This window comes from Oncorhynchus kisutch, linkage group LG14 (assembly GCF_002021735.2).
Source record: "Oncorhynchus kisutch isolate 150728-3 linkage group LG14, Okis_V2, whole genome shotgun sequence".
In the NCBI taxonomy this organism is placed as follows: domain Eukaryota; kingdom Metazoa; phylum Chordata; class Actinopteri; order Salmoniformes; family Salmonidae; genus Oncorhynchus; species Oncorhynchus kisutch.
The window spans coordinates 53,916,369-53,926,240 of NC_034187.2; the positions used below are offsets into that span (position 1 = coordinate 53,916,369).

Consider the following 9,872-nt stretch of genomic DNA (forward strand, 5'->3'; position numbering starts at 1 on the left):
TTTATACTTTTATATAATCTTTGTTGTTTTGTCTTTGTCTATATTATCTCTTAAGGCTAGGGGGTTACGAAACAGTGTGAAGCGCAAGGCCTTATTTTTATTTGCTAAACAATTTCAAACAGATTTTTGCTTTTTTCAAGTGTCTCACTCAATTTTGGCTGATGTCAACTTCTGGAGGTCACAGTGGGGCAACGATATTTGGCTTTCCCATGGATCTGAACGCTCTGCTGGTGTCACTACAATGAAAAATACCTTTGGTGGTAATATTCTACACTCGGAATGTGACCCCTTTGGTCACGTTATTTGTCTTGTGATCAGTTACAATGACATTACGCTCATTACTGTAAACTGCTACGGGTACAACACCAAACATGAGAATGATGAGTTGCTTGAATCTATAGAGAAACATATACTTCATTGGTTATCTAAATTTCCCAATTCGTTATTATTGATAGGAGGGGACTTTAACATTACAATAGATAATTCAACTGATAGATGGCCCCCAGGTAGGCCAACCAATCAGAATTTGGGTTTAATACTTTTTATGGAAAAGTTTGATCTTACTGATATATGGAGAGAGAGGTTTCCGGCCGAAAGATCATTCACTTGGAGTAACAAAACAGGCTCCAGACAATCCAGAATAGATTTTTGGCTTATATCCAAATGTATTGATAGTGTGTTACTACAAATATTTGTACTACTCCCCTCACAGACCATAAGGCTATTTACATTGATATCAAAATATTTACCCCTGATACGAACCTTGGTAGAGCATCCTACTGGAAGCTAAATAGCTCATTATTAAATAATGATATAGTTACATTTGAGGTTAAAGATCTGCTCTCACACTTTTGGGAAAGGGCTTGTGAAGAAAAATCTTATTGCAAGAACTGGGAGCTCTTTAAATTTGAGGTGTCCAAATATCTTAGAAAATATGGTAGTAATCTTGCTAAGACCAGAAGAGCTGAGGAGGAAAAGGTGATCATTAAGATAACTTCCCTTTCTCAGAGGTCCCCAGCTGACCTCTTGGGGGAGGAGAAGATGGAACTAATTGAGTTACAAAATAAACTGGATAATATATATAAATTAAAAGCAGAAGGAGCCTTTATTAGATCTAGGAAAAAATGGATTGAGGAGGGAGAACAGAATTCATCCTATTTCTTTAGACTTGAGAAATTTCACTCTAAAAATAACACTATCCATAAGTTAAACATTGATGGTGTTATTACAGATGACCAAAAATGTATCGCTAAATAATGCAGCAATTTTTACAGAAAATTGTATAGCTCTACGTACTGTCAGGAATCCACAGATACGTTTTTTAACTCACTGAATAATGTTCACTCTATCAGGGATATAGAATCTAAACAGTGTGATGAACCCATCAAAGTTGAAGAGATTATAGAGTCTATCAAACATCTAAAGAACAATAAATCACCAGGTGTTGATGGAATTACATCAGAATTTTACAAGTAGCTAGCTCCCTTCCTATTTGAAGTCTTTTTAGAGAGTATTAAAAACAATGTTCTGCCTCCTACAATGAGTCAGGGGTTAATAACACTGATACCTAAACCTAAAAAAGAAGTGCTGCTCATCGATAACTGGCGTCCAATTTGTCTTCTTAATAATGACTATAAGATATTAGCTTCACTACTTGCAAAAAGAATTAAAGAAGTCCTGGATGCAATCATTGATGAAACACAGTCTGGCTTCATGAGGAACAGACATATTTCTAACAATGTCAGACTAGTATTAGACGTACTTGACTACTCAGACCTAATAACTGAGGATAGCTTCATATTATTTTTAGATTTTTATAAAGCATTTGACACAGTAGAGCATCAGTTTCTCTTCCACTCCCTTGAGAGACTTGGCTTTGGGGATTTTTTCTGTAAGGCTATTAAGACTCTCTATGCAAATGTTAACAGCTCTATCAAATTGAAATATGGCACCTCACCTAGATTTGAGTTAAAGAGAGGAATTAGGCAAGGTTGTCCTATCTCTCCGTACCTGTTTTTATTAATCACCCAACTTCTTGCAAATTCTTTAAATAATAGTCCTGTACAAGGTATTTCCATAGCTGGTAAAGAAATTATTATAAGCCAGCTGGCTGACGATACTACACTTTTTCTGAAAGACGCTAACCAAATTCCCATATCGATCAATGTGATACAATCCTTTTCCAAAGCGTCTGGTCTATATCTTAACATTAATAAATGTGAACTCATAGCTGTCAAAGATTGTGTGACACCTTCATATTATGGTATTCCAGTAAAAGAAGAACTTACATATTTAGGCATAACCATTACAAAGGATCAGAAGTCTAGAGACTTACTAAATTTTAACCCTCTTATTAAAAAAAACCAGAAGGCATACGGGGGCGTATGCCTTATGGCTAACGAGACATGGTGTGATGAAAGAAACATACAGGAACTCAAATCCTTCTGTTCACCTGATTTAGAATTCCTCACAATCAAATGTAGACCGCATTATCTACCAAGAGAATTCTCTTCGATTATAATCACAGCCGTATATATCCCCCCCAAGCAGACACATCGATGGCTCTGAACAAACTTTATTTGACTCTTTGCAAACTGGAATCCATTTATCCGGAGGCTGCATTCATTGTAGCTGGGGATTTTAACAAGGCTAATCTGAAAACAAGACTCCCTAAATCTTATCAGCATATCGATTGCGCAACCAGGGGTGGAAAAACCTTGGATCATTGTTACTCTAACTTCCGCGACGCATATAAGGCCCTGCCCCGCACTCCTTTCGGAAAAGCTGACCACGACTCCATTTTGTTGATCCCTGCTTACAGACAGAAACTAAAACAAGAGGCTCCCACGCTGAGGTCTGTCCAACGCTGGTCCGACCAAGCTGACTCCACACTCCAAGACTGCTTCCATCACGTGGACTGGGATATGCTTCGTATTGCGTCAGATAGCAATATTGACGAATTGGCTGATTCGGTGTGCGAGTTCATTAGAACGTGTGTTGAAGATGTCGTTCCCATAGCAACGATTAAAACATTCCCTAACCAGAAACCGTGGATTGATGGCAGCATTCACGTGAAACTGAAAGCGCGAACTACTGCTTTTAATCAGGGCAAGGTGACTGGTAACATGACCGAATACAAACAGTGCAGCTATTCCCTCCGCAAGGCTATCAAACAAGCTAAGCGTCAGTACAGAGACAAAGTAGAATCTCAATTCAGCGGCTCAGACACAAGAGGCATGTGGCAGGGTCTACAGTCAATCACGGACTACAAGAAGAAATCCAGCCCAGTCACGGACCAGGATGTCTTGCTCCCAGGCAGACTAAATAACTTTTTTGCCCGCTTTGAGGACAATACAGTGCCACTGACACTGCCTGCAACGAAAACATGCGGACTCTCCTTCACTGCAGCCGAGGTGAGTAAGACATTTAAACGTGTTAACCCTCGCAAGGCTGCAGGCCCAGACGGCATCCCCAGCCACGCCCTCAGAGCATGCGCAGACAAGCTGGCCGGTGTGTTTACGGACATATTCAATCAATCCCTATACCAGTCTGCTGTTCCCACATGCTTCAAGAGGGCCACCATTGTTCCTGTTCCCAAGAAAGTTAAGGTAACTGAGCTAAACGACTACCGCCCCGTAGCACTCACTTCTGTCATCATGAAGTGCTTTGAGAGACTAGTCAAGGACCATATCACCTCCACCCTACCTGACACCCTAGACCCACTCCAATTTGCTTACCGCCCAAATAGGTCCATGCAATCTCAACCACACTGCACACTGCCCTAACCCATCTGGACAAGAGGAATACCTATGTGAGAATGCTGTTCATCGACTACAGCTCGGCATTCAACACCATAGTACCCTCCAAGCTCGTCATCAAGCTCGAGACCCTGGGTCTCGACCCCGCCCTGTGCAACTGGGTACTGGACTTCCTGACGGGCCGCCCCCAGGTGGTGAGGGTAGGCAACAACTTCTCCACCCCGCTGATCCTCAACACTGGGGCCCCACAAGGGTGCGTTCTGAGCCCTCTCCTGTACTCCCTGTTCACCCACGACTGCGTGGCCACGCACGCCTCCAACTCAATCATCAAGTTTGCGGACGACACAACAGTGGTAGGCTTGATTACCAACAACGACGAGATGGCCTACAGGGAGGAGGTGAGGGCCCTCGGAGTGTGGTGTCAGGAAAATAACCTCACACTCAACATCAACAAAACTAAGGAGATGATTGTGGACTTCAGGAAACAGCAAAGGGAACACCCCCCTATCCACATCGATGGAACAGTAGTGGAGAGGGTAGCGAGTTTTAAGTTCCTCGGCATACACATCACAGACAAACTGAATTGGTCCACTCACACAGACAGCATCGTGAAGAAGGCGCAGCAGCGGCTCTTCAACCTCAGGAGGCTGAAGAAATTCGGCTTGTCACCAAAAGCACTCACAAACTTCTACAGATGCACAATCGAGAGCATCCTGGCGGGCTGTATCACCGCCTGGTACGGCAACTGCTCCGCCCACAACCGTAAGGCTCTCCAGAGGGTAGTGAGGTCTGCACAACGCATCACCGGGGGCAAACTACCTGCCCTCCAGGACACCTACACCACACGATGTTACAGGAAGGCCATAAAGATCATCAAGGACATCAACCACCCGAGCCACTGCCTGTTCACCCCGCTATCATCCAGAAGGCGAGGTCAGTACAGGTGCATCAAAGCTGGGACCGAGAGACTGAAAAACAGCTTCTATCTCAAGGCCATCAGACTGTTAAACAGCCACTACTAACATTGAGTGGCTGCTGCCAACACACTGACACTGACACTGACTCAACTCCAGCCACTTTAATAATGGGAATTGATGGGAAATGATGTAAATATATCACTAGCCACTTTAAACAATGCTACCTTATATAATGTTACTTACCCTACATTATTCATCTCATATGCATACGTATATACTGTACTCTATATCATCGACTGCATCCTTATGTAATACATGTATCACTAGCCATTTTAACTATGCCACTTTGTTTACATACTCATCTCATATGTATATACTGTACTCGATACCATCTACTGTATCTTGCCTATGCTGCTCTGTACCATCACTCATTCATATATCCTTATGTACATATTCTTTATCCCCTTACACTGTGTATAAGACAGTAGTTTTGGAATTGTTAGTTAGATTACTTGTTGGTTATTACTGCATTGTCGGAACTAGAAGCACAAGCATTTCGCTACACTCGCATTAACATCTGCTAACCAATACAATTTGATTTGATTTGATCAATGGCTACAGAGGGACTTATCTTTAAAAGGTAGAGCCCTAATAACCAAGGCTGAAGGTATCTCTAGACTAACATATGGTGCTCTATCTTTATATCTTGACTGTAAAATAAGCAAGGAGATAGACCAGATGCTTTTCAACTTTCTTTGGAGAAACCGTACCCATTACATTAGGAAAACTGTTGTAATGAACACTTATGAGAATGGTGGACTGAATTTTCTGGACTTTACTACTTTAAATAATACTTTTAAGACCAATTGGATAAAACAATTCCGAAGAAGACCCACTTCTATCTGGAATTTTATTCCTCATCATGTCTTCTCTACTTTTGGTGGCCTTAACTTCATGTTGTTTTGCAATTATAATATTGACAAAGTTCCAGTGAAACTTTCTGCTTTTCATCGGCAGGTTTTCTTGTCATGGTCCTTAATTTATAAACACAATTTTTCTCCACACAGATATTATATATGGAATAATCGGGATATATTGTATAAAAATACCTCTCTGTTTTTAGAATATTGGTTCAGAAATAATATCCTATTGGTGAGCCAACTGGTAAATGCAGAGGGTCTTTTACTCAGTTATAAAGAATTCTTATCACTTTACAAGGTCCCTGTAACACCTAAAGATTTTGCAATTGTTTTAGATGCCATTCCCTCAGGTGTTGCTATGTTATTCAGAAACATGTCAAGACCTGACCCTCAGAGCCTACCTTCTGTTGACCCTGTTGACTCATCAGTAGGAAAGATTTGTTTCTCTTTTGGTCCATTCAACAACAGAGCGATACGATCCTTGTTTCAGCAGGATGTTGTGTCTATACCTTATGGCATGCCTTATTGAAATGGATTTATTGATAATATCTGTTGGAAAAAAGTTTGGATGTTGCCACACACATACCTACTTGTTAACAAAATTAAGGAAGTTTCCTTTAAAAGTATTCATAAATATTATCCTGCCAACCACTATATGAAGAAGTTTAAGGAAAACATCAACTCAAATTGCTCCTTTTGTAATGACCACCCAGAAACAGTTGTGCATCTTTTTTGGCATTGTATGCATGTAAGAAAACTGTGGCAAGACAGTAGGTTTATAATTGAACACATTTATGATGATTTTACACTATTGTGGAGAGATGTACTGTTTGGATTCTTTACATACAATAGAAATAAGCGGAATCATTTTTATGTCATTAATTTCATTATTCTTTTGGCCAAATTTCATATACACAAATGTAAATTTACAAACAGAAAACCACATTTTCGTACCCTACAAAAAGAAATTGAACTGTATTTTAAGACAGTTAAATGCTCTACTAACAAAAAAGCTGTTAGAATTGTAAGTATATGCATGTCCCTTAAGGTCCTTGTGTAATTGTAATATTGTACCCCCTAGCTCGATTGTCTATTGTTTGTAATCTATGTATGCTTGTGTTCCCTCATGTGCTTTATGTATTGATTTGTTATTAATAAAAAATAATAATAAAATAAAATAAAAAATAAAAAATGTTGTGGAAAAGTGAAACCAGTCAAGTCAGTCTGTAACAAATAACTTAGCTAGTTAGACAGCCCGTATCATCACTAGCTAGGACTTACATTTCCCTAAAGTGCGATATATAGTTAGTACCCGCGATGTCTGGTCACCGCTGCTGTGAAGACGAGCACGAGCCAGCGGAACGGGGCCTGGAGTATGCACTTTATCAGCGCATTGACATCGAGAAACTGCAGTGCCTCAACGAAGCAAGAGAAGGCGATGGGAAACTCGTACTTAAACCATGGGATCAACGGACAGACAGGGAGAAGGTAATGTTATCGACTCATTGAACGTATAGTAAGTACATCATCTTAAATGAACCATTTTGGTGTAGAATCAATGAATCACCCACTAAAATTACGTGGCTCTGCGTTAAATCAAACATTGAAAAAATGAACACCCATGTTTACTCATTGTGTACACTGAACGAAATATGTACACAGGTGGTGGAATATTTTAGTGTCAATGAGCCTTTCCTTAAAGCTGATCTGGACCTCTTCCATTGATGAAGTCAAATGTCCTCTTCTTCCATTGAAGGCCAATTTCTTATAACCTTTCTAATGTGATGAAGGGTCACTCACTCACTGTTGGTTAACTTTATCATAACTGTTATGTGATACTAATGAATTAATTATTTTTTATTTATTTTTTATTTCACCAGGTAAGCTAGTTGAGAACAAGTTCTCATTTGCAACTGCGACCTGGCCAAAATAAAGCATAAAGCATTACACATGGAATGAACAAAACATACAGTCAATAATACAGTAGAAAAAAAGCCTATATACAGTGAGTGTACATAAGGAAGTTAAGGCAATAAATAGGCCATGGTGGCGAAGTAATTACAATATGGCAATTAAACACTGGAATGGTAGATGTGCAAAAGATGGATGTGCAAGTAGAGATACTGTGGTGCAAAAGGAGCTAAATAAATAAATACAGTATGGGAATGAGGTAGATAGATGGGCTGTATACAGATTTGCTATGAACAGGTGCAGTGATCTGTGAGCTGCTCTGACAGCTGGTTCTTAAAGCTAGTGAGGGAGATGGGAATCTCCAGCTTCAGTGATTTTTGCAGTTCGTTCCAGTCAGTGGCAGCAGAGAACTGGAAGGAAAGGCGACCAAAGGAGGAATTGTCTTTGGGGGTGACCAGTGAGATATTCCTGCTGGAGCGTGTGCTACGGGTGGGTGCTGCTATGGTGACCAGCGAGCTGAGATAGGGCGGGGCTTTACCTAGCAGAGACTTGTAGATAACCTGTAGCCAGTGGGTTTGGCAACGAGTATGATGCGAGGGCCAGCCAACGAGAGCGTACAGGTCGCAGTGGTGGGTAGTATATGAGGCTTTGACAAAACGGATGGCACTGTGATAGACTACATTCAGTTTGCTGAGTAGAGTGTTGGAGGCTATTTTATAGATGACATCGCCGAAGTCAAGAATCGGTATGATGGTCAGTTTTACGAGGGTATGTTTGGCAGCATAAGTGAAGGAAGCTTTGTTGCGAAATAGGAAGCCGATTCTAGATTTAATTTTTGATTGGAGATGCTTAATGTGAGTCTGGAAGGAGAGTTTACAGTCTAGCCAGACACCTAGGTATTTGTAGTTATCCATGTATTCTAAGTCAGAACCGTCCAGAGTAGTGATGCTGGATGGGCGGGCAGGTGCGGGCAATGATTGGTTGAATAGCATGCATTTAGTTTTATTTGCATTTAAGAGCAGTTGGAATTATCTTGAATTAATTATCTTGAAACGGTCTCCATCTTCTGCAGTTTGTTGAGAGTGATGCTGATGAAGAGCTCCTGTTCAACATCCCGTAAGACCCCCCCCCCCTTCAACCCCCTTTTCACCCTTTCTTATTCTGTCATTTTAACTTTAAACTTGTTTCATCATATTATGTTTATGCGTTATCTTTCACAAATCATATTTTTCTCAGGTTCACCGGAAGGGTCAAGCTGAAAGGGATCGTCATCGCCGGTGAAGACGGTGAATCGCATCCTGCTGAAATGAGACTGTGAGTGAGTACTGTTTCACCTTGAGCCAGTGTAGCATGTATCAACTCTTTGAGATTTGAGGGTTATTACTCACAACAAGTCAACAGGTGTGTATTAATTTGTGCAAATGGGGTTACAACGGGAAATGTTTTAAAACAAGTTTCTATTGGACATATTCCGGTAGGTCCCTCCCCATTTAATTCTGTTTGCTTCTGTTTGCTTTCGTTTGGTTCATAGTGAATACACCCCCAGCTCTGAGACCGCTGTGCAAAAGTACTAAAAGTAGTATTGTTTTCCAAGAAAACAATGGGGTTTATGGTCATTGCTCACCCATAGACTATTTCTGAGACAAAATAGCAAAACCATTATGCCTAAGTACCCACCAAATCTAAAACACACCAAACGAATCAATCCTAAATTGACATTCTTTCCAGAATTGCCCGTTTTTCCAACATTAAACACTTGTCGGGTCACATATCACGGAACTTTGGGACAGAGTACACACGGGTCTACTACATTGGGCTGAGAGGGGAGTACTCCCAGGTGAGAACAAACATGAGACCAACGTTCAGTAAATGATCTTATACAGCTCAGACAGTGTATGCCTCAGCTGAGTTTATTTTTCTTATTGCTCTAAGGATTTCCAGAATTGTTTCACTTATGTATCAGGCTTTACTCTGACTTATATGTTGTCCATTTTTTTTAAATGGCAAAACACCTCACCTCTGTCTCATCTGTTTTCTTCCTCCCAGGCTCATAGGCATGAACTGACCATCTGCAACTACGAGGTGTCGGCTAACCCCGCAGACCATAAAGTCGACAGCATCATCCCACAAACAAATGTCATCTCCTGAGAGAAAGGAGGGATGGGATAGTTGCATTGACAGAGATGGGTCAAAAGGAAGTGTGATGGATACTTAGGCCTGGTGGGTGAACTTTCTCATTGGAGGTCAGGTATGCCTAATACTGAACATAAGTGTCTAATCTGGATTTTCTCAGTTACACTTATTGTACCACCGAGTGGAGCCTGAAATAAGTACGTTTTCGTTTGGTAAATGAATACATTTAATGT

General features: G+C 40.7%; 1 pseudogene; it reads left to right on the top strand.

Moving 5' to 3' along the window:
• The first annotated feature begins 6,912 nt into the window (after nt 1-6,912).
• LOC109904465 (PITH domain-containing protein 1-like) lies at nt 6,913-9,654 on the top strand (annotated as a pseudogene).
• Nucleotides 9,655-9,872: the final 218 nt, after the last annotated feature.